The following is a 22249-nucleotide window of genomic DNA, read 5'->3' as shown; positions in this document are numbered from 1 at the left end:
TTCCTTTTTGTTGCCAATTAGATTTGATACAGTGCTAAAAAGGAATCTAGGTTTGTCTTTGTTGTTTTCTATAAGGGAAGAGATGTACTGTGATTTGGCTTTAGATAAGGCATGTTTGTAGTTGGTGAGGCTGTGCTGCCATGCAATTCAGAAACATTCTAGTTTTGTGTGTCTCCATGTACGTTCATGGTTACAAGCAGCCAGTTTTAAGGCACACGTGCTGTCACTGTACCATGGAGCAAGCATTTTCTCTCTAAATTTCTCTCACTATCTAGGTTTGTACACAATAAAATTTATAGGTTGTTTGTAATGAGCTCAAGGTCATTAGGATGAGTTGGAAAAGAAATGGTGGTAAAGTCTGGGAGGTTATTGATAAAATCACTAACTGTTGAGGATGTTATAGTGCGCTTTCTAATATAGTGTGGCTGTGGACAGATATCAAAGTTTAACGCAATTTCATATATGATTAGATGGTGACCAGAGATGGTCTCATGTAGCGAGAGATTGGATAGATTCTTTGTCTCAATGCCCCGTGTTAACACTAGGTCTAATGTGTGTTTGCATTGATGATGGTCAAATGAACTCAACTTGACAAGTCAGTGCAATCAATACACCACAGGCCAAGTGTGTCAACAAGCTCACAGTAAGTAATGAATTGAAATGGCATTTTGCTTAAAATACAGCAAACTCTACCTTTGCGTTTTAAAGTTTGAAATGTTTTCCAATTAAACCTTTCTTTCTGGGATTCTCAAAGTCAAACAACCCAAAAGTCACACTGTCTCTAGGCTATTTTTTATTAATTTACAAAATAATAATAAAAAATAAAGCCAGAAACAAAACCCCTATATTTACATATGAAAATATGTCATATCTGAATGGCTGTGAAAACAGAAATTATTTTATGTTAACTGTTGCATTGTATTAAAACATTAAAATAATTTTATATTTAAAAAAAGTGTTAATATGCTATGTTCACAATCGCTAATATCAAAATGTAAATATAAAACATTTAAACTAAATCTTTCATGTATGTTTGGATACAATATTTTCCCCTAAAACAGAACAAATCATGGGATTAACCTTTGGGATAAGTTGGATTGGTGTATGTGAGTGCAAAAGCTAATCATCCATCCTCAGCACCTGATCTCACTAATGTTCCAACAGTCAAATTCCATCATGTCCTCACATATTCACATGTATGTAATGATAAGCAGGGCTGGAGTTTGTGGCTCCATATTGGTAAGAAGTCACATAAATATCACAATTGCAGATTCAGACTTATTTGCTGGTTGAGCCAATCACAGGGCTTGGTTTTGATGATAGCAGAGTGGAGCATGTTGGGAAAAAATGTTAAATGGATTATCTATTGGCCTATATGTAATCTACATATTGTGAAAGCATTGATCACTTCCTAAGTTTCTTCCTAGATTCAAAATACACTATATTCTATAGCTTATTACATAAGCAAGAAGGCTCATATTTATGTATATGTATACGAATTTGCTGTAGCAACTTACACAAATCAATCATAACATTATGACCACTTCCTTGTTTCTACAGTCATGGTCCATTCTCTCAGTTCCACTGAGAGCACTTAGAGTACAAATACAGACTATAATCCATCTATTGCTTCACATAAATTGTTAGCCTACCACTCTGTTCTTCAAAGGTCAGAACCCCCCACACCCAGGACCACCACAGAGCAGGTATGATTTTGTTGTTGGATCATTCTGCTTACTGCACTTAAATCATTTTCTTTAAAGTATAAGCACTAGAGGCTGTGTACTGCATTTATACGGTTTTGTTCTTTGTAGGTATCAGTACTGGTTCTTGTTCTGGTGGTGTCTAAGCTCAAAGGAAGTTTGGCCCACTAATCTATATGTACTAGATAGCAGACACATTCTTCTTGAACACTAAGCACATTTGTATGTCACTCTGTATAAGAGTATCTGCTAAATCCTATAAATGTAAATGTAAAATCATTCTTAGCTTCGCAGTGACACTGACATGGTGGTGGTGTGTTAGTGTGTTGTGCTGGTACTAGTGCATCAGATGCAGCAGTGCTGTTGGATTTTTAACAATCAACCCTAACCCCACATTCTGCGGGGTAGAAACACACCTTATATAATCAGCTTTGTAAGTCTTGAATGTCTGAATGCGTCTGTGAGCTTCGTATACCGTTAGAAAGCGCAGATCCTACCGTTTCTAAAAATAGTGCTCTTATCTCGGTGCTGTGAAGCCTCTGGGAGTAATCCAGTGTGAAAATCAAGGTGCTCCTTCAAAATTTGTGTGTCATGTTCGTCATGAAAGATTCTAATGATATTCGCTATAATCAGAAATAAAGACGTTGCAAAGGAACAAGAAAGATGGCGTTTACTTTCAGTTTCGTTTTGACTCAAATGACGTCATCTCACGCTGTCTCTGGGCGGAAAACTATGAGTCATCAGCAAAAACATATTCCTATTATTGATTTATAGGTTTTCAAGGTTTTTGTAGGTTTCACATCAAATAATAATGCATTAGATCAACAAATATAAACTAAAAAGCTTAAATAATTCTTTATTGTGTATTTTTATCTTTAATAGCTATATACATAGGGTTCATAGGGGTCACTGCTGGACTGAGAATAGTCCAACAACCAAACATATCTAGCCGACAGCATCCTGTGTCCACTGATGAAGGGCTAGAGGACGACCAACACAAACTGTGCAGCAACAGATGAGCTATTCTCTCTTACTTTACATTTACAAGGTGGACCAACAAAGTAGGTGTGTCTAAAAGAGTGGACAATGAGTGGAATTTAAATTGGACCGCCAAATTGGCACAGTAGTTAAGTTCAGCTTTTTCCACCTGAGGCAGCTGGCAATTCTCCAATTAGTACAATATGCTGCTGCCCGACTTTTAACGGGTTCGTGTAAGAGGGAACATGTAACTCCCATTCTGGCCTCTCTCCACTGGTTGCCTGTGCATTTTAGAGTACATTTTAAGATACTCTTATTTGTTTTTAAATCTTTAAATGGACTCGCCCCACCTTACCTCACTGAGCTGCTACATCCCCACGTCTCTGCTCGGTGCCTCAGGTCAGCTGATCAGCTGCTCCTGGAGGTGCCGAGGTCGAAACGTAAGCTCAAAGGAGATAGAGCCTTTTCAATTGCTGCGCCAAAACTGTGGAATAGCCTACCATTACAGATTAGGCAGGCTTCTTCACTTTCGATTTTTAAAACATATCTTAAAGCCCATTTTTATTCCTTGGCTTTCAACCCAGCATGAGACCTTTGCTTTGTTTTATTAGTTTTGTTTTTATTTAAGTTATTTATTTTTCCTTATTGGTTATTTTATTTTATTTTATATTGTTTTATAAACATCTTTTGTACAGCACTTTGTTTCAGCTGTTGGTGTTTTTTAAAGTGCTCTATAAATAAAGTTGAGTAAACTTGAGTTGAGTAAAAACTCAAGCAGCACTGCTGTGCCTTATCCATTTGTACCAGCATTACACACACTAATGATCCACCACCCAAATCATACCTGCTCTGTGGTGGTCTTCTGGGTGTCCTGGCCATTGAAGAATCCAGTGATTTTTCAGTATATTATATATATTATTCATATGTTGTATATTGTCATATATAGTGTATACATTGTCATATACATACTTATTTCATAGTTTTATATTAATATTTTTTGCATATTCATGCTCCTATGCTTTCCTGTCTACTGTTTGCACGTCTGGTAGATGCTAACTGCATTTTGTTGCCTCTATTTAATCTATCTACAATTCAAAGGATGCTTACTGTAGACACAGGAGTAAAATTGTGCACACACAGCTTGTATAATCGCATTTAAAAAAAAAAAAAAAAGCATGAAAAGAAGTGGGTTGCTCTGGAGCTGCTGCACATGAGAGTAAGGTCACCATGCCAAATGCTGATCATCTGCTAGAGTAGGGGAAACAAATAGGCGGACCATGGTCCAAGGCCGGACTCAGACGCTGTCTTATCAGTACCTGGATCTGTAACTGATAAACTATAAAGAGATTTTTTCATTTTGAACAGAGTGTTTGTTTTAAGTGGTGTGACTCTTCTAGTCATTATGGTTCAGGTTTACCCGTCCAGGAAAATACCACACTAACCACATGCATTTCTGCATATCACACGTGAGGCTACTCAGCCAGTCAGATATGTGCATTGTGATGAGCACTGACTTGACTGAGTGACACACACAGGGCAGGGCTCCAGAAACTGCTTTCATGGGGCCAGTAAAAAAGAGCCCAAGGGATGTGACAAAAGTTTTTTTGGGACACTTTTGGGGACGACAGTGTTGTGTGAGACAAAATCAGAAACTTTAAAAAGAAGGGAACGATTACTGGTTGAAATTCTCATAAACGCTGAACAGGGATTCTGTTAACAAATGAGGTCTTGCCGCCCAGCAATAAGAGCTAGTCAGATTGCTGGTTATGGAACAGCAGGAAAGTTAACTGAAACTGCAAACGTCATTAGGGATTTTATTTAAAATATGAATTTATTTATTTTCAAAATCATTGTTTTATTTGGAAATTTTACTTAAAATGAAAAAAGGACATTTTTGTTATTTATATTTATTAATAAATCTTGAAATATATATATAAATGTAATTCATTCATTATCTGTAACCACTTGTCCAGTTCAGGGTCTCAGTGGGTCCAGAGCCTACATGGAATTATTGGGCGCAAGGCAGGAATACACCCTGGAGGGGGCGCCAGTCCTTCACAGGGTGACACACACACACACATTCACACCTATGGACACTTTTGAGTCACCAATCTACCTACCAACGTGTGTTTTTGGACCATGGGAGGAAACTCATGTGGACACGGGGAGAACACACCAAACTCCTCACAGACACACAGAGCGGTACTTGAACCCACAACCTCCAGGTCCCTGGAGCTGTGTGACTGTGACACTACCTCCTGTGCCACCGTGCCGCTGTGTAAATGTAATTGAAAGAATAATTGATTCAACATTCAGTTATTAACTACATAAAATGAGGCTATAACTATAATGCTATTTTAATGTACAGTATATGGCACTGATTATAATGCAAGTTGTACATTATTTACCAGACCTTGGCTTGAGGAAATTTTCTTTAACTGGATCTTAATGAATTTTAATTCATTACCCCTGTGCTAGAGGTTTATAAGCTTCTCAGAAATAGATTGTGAAGCAGTGGAACTATGCTCTTTGGAGTAAGGGCGTACCATTCAATACATCTAGGATAAGCTGAAGCAGTGTTTTCTTGCTGGCCTACTTTATTTATTTATACAGTTATATTTTAGAGAATTTTATTTTAGCTCATTTCAAATCAATGGCCCAATCTTCAAATCCAAAGCTTGGATCCAGGTTCCAGGCCAAGATATTAAAATGGCTAGCCAGAATATCAAAATAGTTGCAAAGGCCATTGCACCTGACTTACTCATCATAGTCATACTGGACGGCCATTAAAATCCCGGCCTGGAACCTGGATGCACCGTCCAGATTTGAAGACTATTATAGCCCCGGCCCCACTGGATTTTAAACATTGCTGGATTTCATCTCATCAACCCTGATGAAGGCCTGTGTGCCAAATTAAGTTGATATTTTCACTTAAAAATGTATGATATTTATTCCTCCACAGCCACTGGCTTTTACAAAGACCTTTGCTGTCCAGTGAAATTGTGCCTGGTCAAATACTCCAACTCGTGTCAACAAATGGATTTTCTGAAATCCCTTGATAATCCTGTATTAAATATGCTAAAGCACTGGTTCTTGTACAAAGATCCAACTGGCACCGACCCACAGTGCACTCTTAGAAATAAAGCTTCCTAATTAGGTCTTGGCTTGGAGAGCATGTTTCTAGAAGAGACCTTTAACTGATATGGAGCCTTTATATTATGTGGAGGGTCTGGAAACTTTATAAGAAAGTTCTTCAGTCTCAGACATCTAGTTTACAAATATGTTTTTTTAAAGAACCGTCTATTGACACAAATAAAACAAGGTTCTCAAACTTATTGTTCCCCTATGGGACTAAATCAATGATAATCAATTTTGAATATTTGTATTATATTTGTCTGAATATTTAATATTTTAATTATTTTTGTATTGCATTTGATAAACTTGACATTTTGAGGTGGTGATATATTCAGATTTAAAAAAAATTATATTTAAAAGTTCTGACTATAAAAAATCAGAGTAACAGCATACTCTCAACCAGAAACGACCGTCCACCTGGAAGACTGCATCAGGCACTAGGATTTCACCCAGGACATAGCGCCAATCCATATCTGGGCACACACACATTCACTCACACATACACACTCATTAACTCACAAACCCGGACAGTTATTACAGAAGCCAATTCACTCCATGTTTTTGGACTATGGGAGGAAACCGGAGACCCCGGAGGAAACCCACGCAGACACGGGGAGAACATGGAAACTCCACCCAATAGATTAAGATTTATAAAATACATACTCTAATTCAAGTCTTGAAAAATTCAGATCGCAAAATTACAAATCTAGGCCAGAGGTCAACCAGCAGGCTTGTCAGATAAAAGTAAGCTTCCACAGAAAAACGGATTGCAGTGTTTGACAGGACAAATACTGACTACATTTCTTTCTGGCCAATTTATCTACACAGCATCTCTGTTTAACTTTACACCAAAACAGGGCAGATATCCAGATTATAAAGCCATGCGTGTTTTCTGGTTTTTTGTTTGTTCGGTTGTTTTGTCTCGCATATTTTAGATGAGGCAACTGGACCTCCACTACACAGCACTGTTTTATAAACAGACATTTACAAAAATGTTTTTCTACATAAATGACGGTTTCCCCACTATGCCCTGTAACATATTATTATTGTTAATAAACATATTAAGTATAGTAACTTTAAAATTGTCACAGTTTAAATACAGTAAAATATTCAGTTATTAAAAAAAATAACAGTTTTTTTTGTGTGTAAATGAGTCATTTCTGTACAGACATGCTGATTTTGGGGAATAACTTTCAACACATTTCTGTCTGAGTGTCCAGTAAAACATTGTATCATTGAAAAGAGCTCGGCTAAACACGGTGTGAACAGTTTTAGAGCCATAGTGATGGTCATGAATGACGAGGCAAAGTGTGTTGAAATGAACTGTTCAAAATTTCAAGTTTGTCAAATGCCATTCAAAAATCATTTTAATATTCAAAATTCAGATCGGCAGCTCGTTGGCACAGCAGGTAGTGTTGCAGTCACACAGCTCCAGGTTCCTGGGGTTGTAGGTTCGAGCCCCACTTCATGTGACTCTATGAGGAGTTTGGTGTGTTCTCCTCTGGGTGAATCAGTTTCCTCCCATGGTCAAAAACACACGTTGGTAGGTGGATTAGCAACTCCAAAGTGTCCATAGGTGTGAATGTATGTATGTCATCCTTTGAAGGACTGGTGCCGCCTCCAGGGTGTTATCCCACCTTGTGCCCAATGATTCTGAGTAGGCTCCAGACCTACCGCAACCCTGAACTGGAGAAGCAGTTACAGACAATGAATGAATGGATGAAAATTCAGATTCAAATACTTAAGTCATTGATTTGGCTCCATATTCCCCCATGGATGTGTACAATGAGGCAATTCAAAGCACAATTTCAAAGCAATTTTAGGTTCTATGATCATCAGTTATTAGATGTTGTGGTTATTTTACCAATGCCTTTGGGCATTTTCACACATGAAGATCCAGACCAAGGTGTGAACCAAGGTTTGTTTATACATTTGGAGGAATTTTGGTTTCACATTGCAATTTAGCGAATGGACTAAAGCACTTTCCAAAGTCCTGTTATCATCTTCAACATAGGTTTGTTTGTTTGGGCGGGCAGCTGAATAAACTGATTAATTTTTACTATTTACAGCTACTACTTATTTGTGGCTCAAGATTAAGATATATCTTATGTAATACACAAACACATATTGCTTATGCAGTACTTATCCTAGCAGCTCCTATTTTATCTTGTTGGTTCCACCTCAAAAGGCTAAATGCATTTCACTGTCTGATTAATACTATGTCAAACCACTCCCACCTGCACTTTAACTTTAAGAGTGTTCTTTACTGATGTAGTATTTCTTTAGACCTTATGTAGTGTGGATTGGGAGAGAGCAGAGGGAATCACGGTTGTTTAATTTTGAACTTTTATTTATGTTTAATACATACTTAAAATGTACTTTTATGCAGTTAGTAGTCTGCAGAATTTAAGTGGTTTCTTATGGAAAATAATCAGAAAATTAAAAAATAAGTCAATATTACACACAAATGGAGCAGGAATAAAGAAATATCCTCATCTCTTTTCATGATTTTCAATATTTGGAGGTCTTGAGGTTTTTCTCCTGTGAACAAAGAGAGGAAGCCTAGCATATCTGAGCAAGCCACCTTGTATTTTTTACAAACACATTAGACAGGTTTCCATCATGCAAAAAACTGGAGAGCTAACCCCTGGTGAGGAAACATCTGAATTTTGTAAAAAGTGTTTTTTTTTGTTTTTTTTGTTGTTTTTTTTTTGTTAACGTCACCTTTAAGGAAGCATGGTGTGATTATGGTAATGATTTTAAATCTAACTTTTGTTACATGCTTTCTGTAGCAAAATAGTAAGATTAATTGCCTGGTCACATCTCTCTTTGTCATTTATGCTACCTCAACCTCCTGTAATTAGTCTGAAAGTCAGAACCAGCCAAGAAAACCTAATCTGTCCCCACAAAAGAGCACCTATGATACACCATATATCTGAGAGAGGTTATATAACAGGAGGCATTCAGGACTGAAATGTCTCAGAAGGTACAGGGTTGAAAAAATGAGCCACGGTTCCATTGTATTGTTTCCAGAACCTACCTACCTCCATTTTATAAAGATATTTTAAGATGTGGATAAGGTATGTTTAAATTTTTCACTTTAAGAATAAATGGAGAACTCCTTCCACCCTTCAGCATTCCCTCTGTAAATTGCTCAATGGCCTGTCTTTATCACTGTAGGGTCCATAGGTACCTCTGAACAAAAGCAGTCATGTGAAACAGACCAGACCACAAACATGCAGGTTTACTGCTGAATGCAATGTGTGTCTCTGAGCATGGCATTCCATGCCAAATAAATGTTTCCCAAAGTCTTTTCAATTGTCACTATGAAACAAAGCACAGTGGTAGAGACAGAGATAGAAATAAAAAAAAAGAAACTCAAGAGTCCCAGTTACCACCAACAGACTAAAGATATTTTTTCCCCCACTCATTTGGGGATTTTCCAAGAACTGTTATACTTGGCATCCCACACACATCCCCAGCATGGCTGGTGTCTTCATTAAGAAAAGCAGCCTTGGAGGGGGAAAAAAACCCCAAAACACAGAGCTAGAATAGACAATGTTGCCACCTTACACTGATCAGCCAAACCATTAAAATTGCCTCATTGTTTCTAAACTCATTGTCTACTTTATCTGCTCCACTGACCATATAGGAGCATGCTTTAGTTTTACAATCACATACTGTTGTCCATCTGTAGCTCTGTGTAGATTTATAACCCACATTCAAGGAAGATTCTGGGGAAGTACTGTTCTCTCTAGTTTGTTTAAGTTCAGAAGTTCTGCATCTTTTAAGGTGGAATAGTATGTTTGAGGACAAAAATGACTATTGTTTGTACATGGTTGAAGTTTAAATTGTCTGTAAGTTCATTCACTGTTTGAATTAACACAGAAACTCATTTGTAATTTAAGTTGGCTAGTGTTTATCTCATTCATTCTGTGTTTACTTTCATGCTATTAGCTGTCTCCCAAATTTAGAGTCAGTTCCACATTAAGTAATCTGAAACAGCAAAAAGAAGTCAACATTACCAACTTATGGAGCTGGAATAGAGCAATATTCTCCTCTTGGTTCATGCTTTTCAGTGTTTGGAAATCTCACCGCCATCTAAACAACTCTGTTGTCATAAGCAGAGAGAGAGAGAAAGCCTAGCATATCAGACAGAGACCATATATTTTTTGTATTTTTTAAACCATTTACTGACAATGGGGCTTCATAAAAACTGAGGATGCGCCAAAAGGATATAAAGAAAACATGAAATTAGACTCAGCTATTCAGTAAGCAGAGTCATTCAGAGTGGTTTGATGCGAAATGGTTGGTTGAAAACACACACATTTATATTAATCAGTAGATTTTAATCAGTATTAATTCATAATTAAATTTACAGAGCTATGATATAACTTGTAAATTCAGATATTATATATATATATATATATATATATATATATATATATATATTTTTTTTTTTTTTTTTTTAAACTCATTCAAGGCATTAGAAGTTGGCCTTGAACAGTCTCAGGCATAAATCTGCCAATAGGGGCTTTCACAGGACAAACATGAACACCTCTGTAGGTTTAGGTTAGGTTTGTTTTAGAGACATTAGACTCTTAGGATATGTAGGTAGATACGTTTCTCTAAAACAGAGCGTTTCAGCCAAACTCTGTTTAAGGAGCAGCACAATGCTTGGAATTACTTTATTTGCATCTAAATGAAAATGGGAATATAGTAGACTTCCCCTTTTACACAACTTCCAATAACATCTCTCACTTCTGCTCTTCTCAGTGTACCTGGGGGCTATTGAAAAAAAACTTAGTTTCTCAGTGTAGCTAGATATCCCCAAAGTCAAGCTTTTCTAATAGGAGCCAAGAGACATTATTACTCAACAATAAGCAATCAAGTTTTGGGCTTCATTTAGGGAGCTAAATGAGAAATCCTGCTTTGTGGAATTCCCACTGGACACTCAGATGGGTAATCTCACTTTCATTAGATGCTCACCATGTGATGATGGTAAAGAAATGAGGCGGCTCCCTTTCAGCGCAGGCTTTGCCACTGTGGCTTTTGTGTGTGGAGGAATGAAGCAGAGTTTGCTCTGGCTGAAGTGACTGTGGCCTGACTTAAAATAACTATGGCAACAGCAGGAGCCCATCGAGGCTTTCTCCTCTCCTCTCCCTCCCTCCTTCTCTCTCTCTCTCTCTCTCTCTCTCTCTCACTCACTCTTTGCAGAAACAGCCGGTCAAATCTACATCCCTCCCACATTCACATTCCAGTCAGGAACGACCCACTTTATAGCCCTCACACACACATATGCTCAATGCAACATGGGAACAACCTACATGTGCAGCAAACAAAGTAACATACATGTCTACACACGAACACAAACAAGTCTATATGTACCCAACACATACTGTATTGCACTTGTCAATGCAGAACATATTTCAACCAAAATACAAATAATTTTCCCTAGAGGTAACAAGGTAAAATTATAAATAATAATAATAAAAGCAAAAAAAAATTCTCAACTTAGATGGGCTCTGTGATAAGAATGAAGGTGAGACACACTTTATTACTGCTCCCATATATGGCTGCTAGCCCTTCAGGCAAGAAATAAACAAAAGTACTCTCTCCACTGATAAAAGCCAGACCTCCACAAACCCCCAAATCTGGAGTAGAATGAAATGCTTTGAAGTTTAAAAAAAATGCAAGAAGGGAAGGAGATGGATAAAACACCTAAGCATTGTTGGGCACCTCATATGTCAGAGAATGCAATTTTCTCCTATTGCCATAGACTTCAATACAAGCACAGAAAAAAAAAGAAAAAAATGAGAAAGGACAAAATGAAACATCGTTCTAATCTCCCACTCAACACCCAAACGGTTTGTTCCCTCTGAGGGAAACCTTCCTCTCATTGTCCCTTTTTCTTCTTGGGTTTTTTACTTCTCAGACACCATGTTCAAAAACAGACAGTATAAAAAACTCAAGACACTAACAGCACTACTGACAGCAGACAGAAGCAGCACCTTGCCAGGAAAGAGTGACAGAGTTTTGGGTATTTTTCATTTTATGAACCCTTTACTGACATATACCTACTTGCATTCATTCATTGTCTGTAACCACTTATCCGGTTTAGGGTCAGGGTGGGTCCGGAGCCAACCCGGAATCAATGGGCTCAAGATGGAAACACATCATGGAGGGACGCCAGTCCACTGCAGGGCAACACACACTCACACACTCAAACCTATGGACACCTTTGAGTAGCCAGTCCACCTACCAACATGTTTTTTGTTAGTTTGTTTGCTTGTTTGTGGTTTTATTATTTTATGGGGACCGTGGGAGGAAACAGTGGCACCCAGTGGAAACACAAATGGACATGGAGAGAACACACTAAACTCCTCACAGACAGTCACACGTAGCAGATCTGAAAGGCCCAACCCCAGGACCCTGGAGCTGGGTGACAGCAACACAACCTGCACAGCTTGGGGGAGTTTTCCTGCTCTGTCGCTTAACTTAACTTATTTGCTATACACATTTAATGCTACAATGCTACAATAAACAGTAATACAACAGAGATGCCTGCAAGGCAAGATAACCAAGTGAACTGAACACTCGTTAGGCTACCTATTGAAATGCTCTTTCAGGTTGTACTGGGCCCGGTTGAATTGAACCTTGCCACCCTCCCCACTCACACATTGGCCTGCACTCGCACTACCTCTGTATCCAAATCAATGCCCTATTCACTATATTGTACACTATTTTGGGGTCTCACCATTTTATTGTAGTTTCCAAAAAACATAGTAGACAATTATCAGTGCACTCAAACAATCCCACAATGCCCTGCAGAAGGTAGTGTAGAACCCATGTACACTAGCTGACATTAGTGGATAGTGAATACTCATAATGCATTGCATTGTTAAAAACATGCATGAGGTAGTGTCCGAATTTGTTCACTGCCCTTCTGAATTCAGTTCACTATAATAGTTTGCTTTATAGTGAGTAATATAGGAAATATTAGTGAGGAGCCATTTTGGACACAGTGTTTCAATGTTCCAAGCCCAAGCATGTTTTTAATAATAATAATACATTGCATTTAAATAAGCTTTTCAAGAACCCAAAGATGGTTACAAGTTACAGGTAATATATCAACAGACAGACAACATTACAAAGACAACATGAAAAAAAAAAAAAAAACATTTATGGCACTGAGAGGCTAAATGCAAGGGAGAAAAGGTGAGTTTTAAGCTGGGATCTAAGAGAAGAGAGAGCGTACTGGATTTGTGATGGAAGAAAATTCCAAAGACTGGGAGTGACTTTTGAGAAAGCCCTGTCTCCTAGGCTGTGAAGATTGGAAAAGGGAATGGATAGTCTGCCTGTGCTGGAAGATCTAAGGGAGCAGGAGGATCTATAGGGCTGAATAAGATCTGAGAGGTAGAGAGGGGCAAGTTTATTTAGGGCATTGTATGTGAGCAACAGGATTTTAACCTGAATGCGATATTTAACAGGGAGCCAGAGAAGGTTGTAAAGGACAGGTGTAATGTGTTGATGCGAGCGGGTGTGGGTCAGAAGGTGGGCTGCTGAGTTTTAGACCATCTGCAGTTTATGGAGTGAAGAGGAATTAATACCAGAGAGGACAGTTACAGTAATCAAGATGGTTTGAGATGAATGCATGGATGAGTTTTACAGCAGCAGAATGAAAGAAGTATGATCAGATTTTTGCTATGTTTTGTAAATGTGAGAATGAGGTTTTAACAAGGGAGTTAATATTTAGATCAAATTTAAGGGTAGAGTCAAGTGTAACCCCCAGTTTTTGAACTGTATTAGAAGGAGACACAATGGCATCACAAACAGGGAGATTGAAAAGACTGACTTTGTTAAGGCAATTCTTTGAACTGATAAGAATAAGTTCAGCTTTCTTGCTGTTAACTTTAATGAGTTATTATTCATCCAGTTTCTGATTTCTAAAATATGTGATTCTAAATTATGTAGAGGTGGGTTCTCGGTCCAAAGATAAATTTGCATAGCAAGGAAAGTCCAGGTTAAAGAGATGGATGATTTGGTCTAGTGGGAAAATGTAAATAATAAACAACAAAGGTCCTAGCACAGATTCTTGAGGGACACCTTGTGTAACAGTGGATGTGACAGAGCGGTAACCAAAGAGAGTGACATACTATTTGTGGTCTGATAGTATAGGACAGTAGGAACAATGTCCAGCTTGTACCATATTGGAAGGAGGATAGAGTGGCTTACTGTATCAAGCACTTAGATCTAACAGAATAAGAATACTAAGGCCACCAGTATCTGCAGTTATCAGCAAGTCATTGATTACTTTAACAAGTGCAGTGAAGGTACTGTGAAATGGTCAGAAACCGGACTGAAGTGGATCAAAAAGGTTATTTGATTCAAGGTTAATCACTATTCTTTCGAGAACTTTTGAAAGGAATGGGAAGTTAGAAATGTAGTTTAAGTTATTCTGATAAGGACTAGGTTTTTTAAGGACTGGAATTACTACTGCAACTTTGTAAATTGAGGGGACATGGCCCTGGAGCAATGACTAATTAATAATGGCTGTGAGGTGAGGGACCAGTGTAAATATACAGGCTTCGGTTAGATGTGTAGGGATGGGATTAACACAGCAGATTGTGGTTTTAGGTTTAGAAATAATTTCTAGAATGAGTGAATCAGTAATCAGCTCCAAAGCGGAGAATAAAATGAGGGGATCTGGAGGGAGAAGGGCTGAGTAAGAAAAAGTATAGGTTTTGGGAGTGGAAAATGACTCATTCATTTTAGTGATTTTATGTTCATAGAAATTAAGGAAAGAGTCACACTGTTCAGAGGAAGGAGCTACAATGCTGGCAGCGTGTTTAAAGAGCTTTGAGACAGTTGAAAACCACTCACAGGAGTTAATTTCATGCAATTTCACACATTACATCCGTTAACAATATGGGACAGGTAGCTAGATTTGGCAGTATGCATTGCATCTTTGTACACATGAATATGTTAAGCATATGCATCAGCATGGACAGAGAGACTGGTTATCTTAAGTAACCTCTCAAGTCAGTGACCAGCCTGATTCAATGCATGGAGCTTAGCATTGTACCATGGAGCAGAATTAATAAAAGAAGATGTTTTTTGTTTTGTTTTTTTAAAGAGCTAGCAAATTTAGGGTGTTGGAAAGAACCATGTCAAGAATTGTATTGTGATCCTCAGGAGAGGAGGGAGCAGAATGTAAAAGAAAGGCTTTGAAGATAGCCTGCATAGGGTCAAGAGATTTTGTGTTGCAAAAGGAGAATTGTCTTGTAACTCTTTGATGGGCTGGCACTATGAGTACATTAAACAAAATGGGTTTGAAGTCAGAGAGAGGAAACAGAAGAGAGTGGATGTCATGACTTGAACAGAGGAGGTGCAGACTAGATTCAGCATGTGGCCTTTAACATGGGTGGGAAAATGTATGTGTTGAGTGAGGAAAAAGCTATCGAGGAGTAAGAGAAATTCAGATACAGGCTTACTGTTAGGAATGTTTACATGGATATTGAAATCACAGAAAAAGCAACCAGCGAGGTGAAGATGAACTAGCGAGAGTAAGCAACTCAAATAATTCTGTCAGAAAAGATGCATTAGGTTTAGGTGGTCGATACCACCATTAGAGATGATTATAGCTCTGTTTCGATATTGTCTAGAGTATACCAGCTTTGCTGGCAGCAATTGCACAGTGTTTAGAAAGATGATGAACGTCACAGTATATAGTGCAGCATTAATGTAAGAGAGTCTGAGGGGATTTTGGAGAGAAAGGTTGGGCTAAGCCAAGGAAAACTGGAGTGGCTAATAGGAGCCACAGGGCATTCAATTGGTGCATTGCTAAGTAAAAGATGGTTACCAAACTGGCAGCACATCCGGGAGTGTTTGGAGAAAATAGTTGCTACAATAATAAGTACAGCCAGGAGGAGTTAGAGAGAGAGGCTGACGCACAACAGCAGGATAGTGGCTGGGCATCGGCTGGGTACGCCGGGAAGCAGCTAATCTAACAGCTCAGCTGGGAGTTGATGGAGAATGTGGCCATCATGTAAAAAAATCTGGGTTTCTGCTACACGAGCAGCACAGCCTGAAAGTTTGGGAGAATGTGGTCGCTGAGCAAACAGCTTGGTATCCTCTACGCAAACAACACAGCCAGAAGCAGTTGAAGAAGGTAGCCGGCACACTAACAGCTGGGTGGGCAGCGTAGCCGGGAGTCGTTGGAGAAGTTTGCCTCCGCAGTAACAGCTGGGTAGTCACTTTGCTATTGGTGCAGCTTTGCAAGGCATTCTATCTACGGTTTCGTTTTGCCTATCGCATACTCTCCTCTACTGCAGATGCTCTTAGAATTGCTTTCCAAAGTCATCCACATCTGTGTTGTGACATGTACTGACCAATGAAAAACTTTCTCACATGCTGTTTATGCCGCAGAATTTGCACAGCTTCAGTTTGCACATCATAGCAAGCAAAGCCTTTGCATGGCATATGTAGTTATTTGTTTTCTCCTAAATTACGTCATATTTTTCACCGAAGCCAGGTGAACACGCAAGAACACAAAAGTATGCTGAGGCCTTTAGGTTGGGGAGGGTAGTCGCTACGTTAACAACGCAGCCTGGAGTGATGGGAGGATGTAGCTGTTTCGCTAGCAGCTGGGTAGCCGCTATGCACACAGTGCTACAGTACTGTCACCTGAACTGACGTTGCATCAAACACAACAAAAATAATTACCAATTTACAGACAGTGGCTTTTATTTTGAAAAAGTAAAGCACAGCACAGTGAGCTTCAGGATTGTATATTATGGCTTATTTTGGGTTGTTTTGTTGGCAGTGACTCTTGGTATTCTTACATGCCTCATACATTTATCGATTATGTGATGCAAGGATTTTCCTTTCATCCTGCTCCATATATAAGAAGATCGCGGCAAGTTTTACAGAATATTTTACATAATGTTTTTGGCAAACTTTGAGCCTCAGCAGTGGACCCTGTATATGCTTTATTGCCAAAGGTATTCACTTGTCTGCATTCACATATGAACTTAATCCCATTCTTAATCCATAGATTTAATGTTGGCCCACACTTTGCAAATATAACAGCTTCAACTCTTCTAGGAGAGCACTCCACAAAGTTTAGGAGTGTTTCTTACAGAAGTGCATTTATGAGGTCAGACACTGATGAGAAGGCCTGGCTTGCTGCCTTTGCTCTAATTCATCCCAAAGGTGTTCTATTGGGTTGAGGTCAGGGCTCTGTTATCTCACATCAAACTCAGTCATCCATGTCTATATGAGCTTTGTGTACTGGTATGCATGTTGGAACAGGAAGGGATTTGGTTTTTATATACATGTGGCCATGGAAGTAATTGGAACACCTGAATTCAATTATTTGGATGGGTGAGTGAATACTTTTGGCAATATAGTGTATATGTTTATGAGTAGATCATAGTGATCCCTTTACTGCCATGTTTGTTCACAGTGAATATCAGAAAATGGAAATCACGTTCACCTTACGTTTCTCGGCACAGTTTGATTTCAGCTGAACTGTACCTGGGCCCACTTTCTCAAACACTCCTAGTAAAATTGACTGGACTTTGGGGATCAAACATGCACGGGCAAGGTTGAGTTCACCCTGATTCACATGGGAATACTGATTTTAAACAAACAATGGAAAGTGTATACTAGTGAAAATTTATAGTGCAAAGAAAACACATAAAGGGCCCTATCATCTTTTTTCCCCAGTCATTTTGCATGTTTTTTTTTTTTTTGTTTCCAAATTATGATACTTTTAATTATTGGATATGCCAAGACCCGTGTTCCTATAGGAAACCATCCATCCATCCATCCATTATCTGTAAACGCTTATCCAATTTAGGGTCGCGGGGGGTCCAGAGCCTACCTGCAATCATCGGGCGCAAGGCGGGAATACACCCTGGAGGGGACGCCAGTCCTTCACAGGGCAACACAGACACACACACATTCACTCACACACTCACACCTACGGACACTTTCGAGTCGCCAATCCACCTGCAACGTGTGTTTTTGGACTGTGGGAGGAAACCGGAGCACCCGGAGGAAACCCACGCGGAGAACACACCAACTCCTCACAGACAGTCACCCGGAGCTGGAATCGAACCCACAACCTCCAGGCACCTGGAGCTGTGTGACTGCGACACTACCTGCTGCGCCACCGTGCCACCCCTATAGGAAACCATAAACATAAATATGTTTATTCGATACTCATCAACTCCTAACAGTACAAATACTATCTATTTTTCTCTCTAATGTATTTTCCCAAGCAACACAGAGCATCTGATGCCTCATGGTTTTTCATGTTCAAAATGGAATCAGAATCTAAGATGACCTTCATGTGCACATTCTTTTTAATAAACTCTTTGGTTGCTTTCCTGTCTGCATTCAGCAGCTTTTCTCTGTATACTGTCTGCATCTGACTTTAGAGTCTTTATAATATTCTGTGTCTACTATCTAACAAGAGGTCACTGAACTCTTCACCTCTGGAGAAAAATACTGATGTTTAAGATGTATGTAGGTATGCAGAATACATTGTTATTAATCTTGATTGTGACAGTGCTCTCTATGATGTTGATATTATTAATATAAACTCTACATATTTGAATGTTTTTTTTGAACATGCAATCAGCTACACTGATATTAATTTGTGCATAGACAGTTTGTATAATCTCAATAGAAGATCATTATAATAGGACTCTCCTAGGCATGTACAAATGAGCCATGATGTATTGTCATGCCATTTCTCCATGACGAATGATGTGTTGACAATAAGTGTATAAAGACCAGCAATCAGCTGTGGAGCAGTGGAAATAATGAACTACCATTTACAATCCAACATCAGTACCCTTTAAGAGACCAAATGCCACCAAATACTCATAGAAATTTAACATCTTATCTAGAACCTTCCTAAATTTGTAGGGGCAGCAGAAGTGTCGCATATCCACAAGCTTTTGACCATAACACATTTGGAGAGATTTATGAATGTTGAAAAGCATTAAAATAGATGCTTTTGCTTTAGTCTTGCTCCACAGGTTGGTAATATTGAGTAATTTTAGCTGTTACAGATTGACTCCAAAGTTGGAGTCCCCAATAACTGCATGAAATTAAATGCAAATAGAAAGTGCTACAAAACAAAACAACTCAAGTTACAACTGAGCACCTGTGGTAATTCAAGTAATAAATAAAAAAACTATTCAGAGCTTTTCAACAAACACAAGGGAGATTTTGTTTTCCAAAATCCTCAAAGCTGTCTGTAATAAGTGTTATATGAGAGTATTATTGCAAATAAACAACAGTTCTGTTATCATTGATAGTTTGATTTTAAGATAAAGAGAACAGATTAAACAATGTGTTTGTATATCAGTATTTTGCATGGTAAATTACTTCACAGCACCCTCCCCCTGCCAAATAAGCACTGGCTTCATTGTGACATTATGTGTGCAAGTGGTGGAGTAATCCTAAAAGAGCTTTAGTCAGTGTGCAATTATCACTCAATACTGGGCCTCCTAAAACCTCTCTAAGCCAATTACTTACTAACAGATACTATCAAAATAATTGATAATAGTTTATACACACTGGCTAAACCTACTGTAAACCTTAATAAATAAATTGTTAGATAAATAAATCTCTTTTTATATAATATTATATATTATAAATTACAAGATTTAAATATAAAGTCACATCAATTAGAGGTGTTCAGGTATTTTAAAATAAAATAATATAATTTGTAAAAATATATATAATTTACTAATTTATTTGTCTGTTTGTTTTATTAGGAATACTTTAGCCCTCCATATTATTTAGGATAACACAACTATACTATACATCCAAAAGCTTCTGCACCATACTGGCAAGAGCATACACAAGAGTTGGATATGTTGTAAAAGTTAATGAGTTAAAAATCACTGCCTTATACACTTTATTTATGTGCAGAGGTATGTATATACAGTATCAGTGTATGCATAAAAGGACAAATCATAATTATATGCCTTGGAACAGCTGCACATGAGCTAAAAGTCACAATGCTCATCTGCTAGTAACCTCATCTGCTGTAAACCCTCCCAGCTTTGGGCTGGAACAGTGAAACAGTGTTTTATGGAGTGATGGAACTCCATTCAGGAACATCTGTATGATTTGGAATGGTATTTGTGATCCAAAACATCTTTGACTGACATCTTTAAAGCTCTATTGGCTGAGTGACATCACATTCCTAATAGACATGTTCCAACATATAAAGTGTTCTTAGAAGAGTAGAAAATGTTACTGGAGCAAAGGGGGGCCCACCAATGTACTATGGATGAACCAACTTCAGTAGTAGTGTATTGTCCATATTGGTCAATTTCATGACAGGTATATTTGTCCCAATTATTAAGACAAGCACAATATGTCTTAGTCCCATCACATTATTGGCAACAGAGAGAGCAGACCTGAAGGAAGTTCTGAGGGACTTTGGCTTCATCTTTGGACAGTGCCAGCTGTCTCTGCAGGGCTTGTAGGACACACTGTGGAGCCCTCACTCTCACGCACAAACATACACTCATGCCCACTTGCCGGAGCATGGAAATTCTCTCTGACCAGTAAAAAAGAATAAATAAATAACATTTAAAAAAATAATAATAAATCCCCCTCTGAAGTTTTCGGCCTGTCTCCTCCATGTTTCACACATGACATGAAGTGATACATTCAGAGCACACCACATCCCTCAGGCTCTCTGCTGAAACCTGCAATCTCTCCCAACATCTCTCTCGCTCTCTCTGTCTCTCTCTCTTTCTCAACTCATCTACAGCCCCTCTGTCTCTTAGATGGTACTTACTTATAGTTTGGTTTTTCCGCACTCAGAGCAGTCTCGCCCCTCTTCTCATCCACTTTGCGTTGCTTGTTTTTTTTTGGCTCTCTGTCACTCTGCCTCCTCACTCTCACACATTCACTCTCGCTCTCTAGTGAACTTGCGCTCTCTGAACCACAGGGTTGTGCTAATGTGTGTGCGCAAGTGTGTGTATGTGTGTACACATGTTGGGGGGGGTTGGGGTTGTTGTTGTTGTACTTGGGCTGTGTCTGTGTGAGGGAGGGTGAGCCACTCTCAGCCTCATGATGACACCATCATTAACAAAAGGTCACCCTAGGGATGATGGGGCAGGGAGAGAGAGATAAAGCTGTGGGTTGGATGTCTGTCAATCAGAGGCATGGATTGTCTGAATAAAATGACAGAGCCAGACAGTCAGGAAAATGACTGGTTGTTCTCTCTCAGTATATTATCATTATCACTGACTCTCAGATAAAGGTTACAGTAGTTTTTTGTTTGGCTATACAGTTGTCAGGGGGGGCATATATTACATGTTTTGGAGCATATAAAAGGTACATGTTTCTTTAAATTTAGTCTTATTATTCAGCTGAAACTAAAATACATGATTCAGTATAATATGATATAAATTATTCTTTAATTACTTTAAATTAGTAACTATATTAAATTAGGTGAAGACTACGGATTATTTAGTTAACCCCAAGAATAATTATGTAATTGCTATAAGTTACACCAGGCAGCACAGTGGCGCAGCAGGTAGCATCGCAGTCACACAGCTCCAGGGGCTTGGAGGTTGTGTTCAATTCCTGCTCTGGGTGACTGTCTGTGAGGAGTTAGTGTGTTCTCCCTGTGTCCGCATGGGTTTCCTCCAGGTGCTCCGGTTTCGTCCCAAAGTCCAAAAACACACATTGGTAGGTGGATTGGCGACTCAAAAGTGTCCATAGGTGTGAGTGTGTGAGTGAATGTGTGTGTGTGTGTGTGTCTGTGTTGCCCTGTGAAGGACTGGTGCCCCCTCCAGGGTGTATTCCCGCCTTGCATAACGTTACATCCATTAATGTTGTTGATTATTCAGTAATTCCTGTGAAACTATACATTATGAATGGAAATGAGGAACTGTTAACCAGCATATGGGTCCTATGTAGGGGGCCCTCAACCAGCACTGATTAACAATAGATGATTTATACTGATTTACAGTGTGCTAGATGTATTTTACACCATCTAAGAAAACACAGAGTTAAAGACAACATTCACAATTTTAACTCTCCAGTTCTCCAGTCTGTATGCATGCTGGAAACTGGTCTAATTACAAAGCCCCAGAGTCAGTAAACGGCTAAAAAAATACAATGAGTCTCGGTCTGGTATGCCAGGTTTTCTCTCTCTCTCTCTCTCTCTCTCTCTCTCTCTCTCTCTCTCTATGCTCACTGCACTGTAGGATTTAAGACAACAAAGAAACCTCCAAATGTTGGAAAGCATGAAAAGAGATGAGGATATTGCTCTATTCCTGCTCCATAAGTGGGTAATTAACTGATTTTTGCTGTAGATGGAACTGAGTCTGAATGCATGAAAGTAAACACAGACCAAAATCAACAAAACTAAATAACTTGAGCTACAA

The 22249-nt window shown here is 38.8% G+C and overlaps 1 protein-coding gene across 3 annotated transcripts in view; it reads right to left on the bottom strand.

The window, feature by feature from the left end:
- The window catches only part of ptn (pleiotrophin), a 164942-nt gene extending 144151 nt beyond the window's left edge, over positions 1 to 20791 (bottom strand). For 2 of the 3 annotated variants that reach the window (XM_066669410.1, XM_066669411.1), the window contains exon 1: positions 20650 to 20791. The gene's annotated coding sequence lies outside the window, so the exon portion shown is untranslated. Of the gene's footprint in view, positions 1 to 2200; positions 2235 to 20649 lie in introns of those variants that run through there. The other variant, XM_066669412.1, reaches the window with a different exon arrangement.
- Positions 20792 to 22249: the final 1458 nt, after the last annotated feature.

The sequence above is a fragment of the Hoplias malabaricus genome, chromosome 4 (genome assembly GCF_029633855.1).
Source record: "Hoplias malabaricus isolate fHopMal1 chromosome 4, fHopMal1.hap1, whole genome shotgun sequence".
NCBI classification, from domain to species: Eukaryota; Metazoa; Chordata; class Actinopteri; order Characiformes; family Erythrinidae; genus Hoplias; species Hoplias malabaricus.
This window is presented reverse-complemented; position numbering and strand designations above follow the sequence as displayed.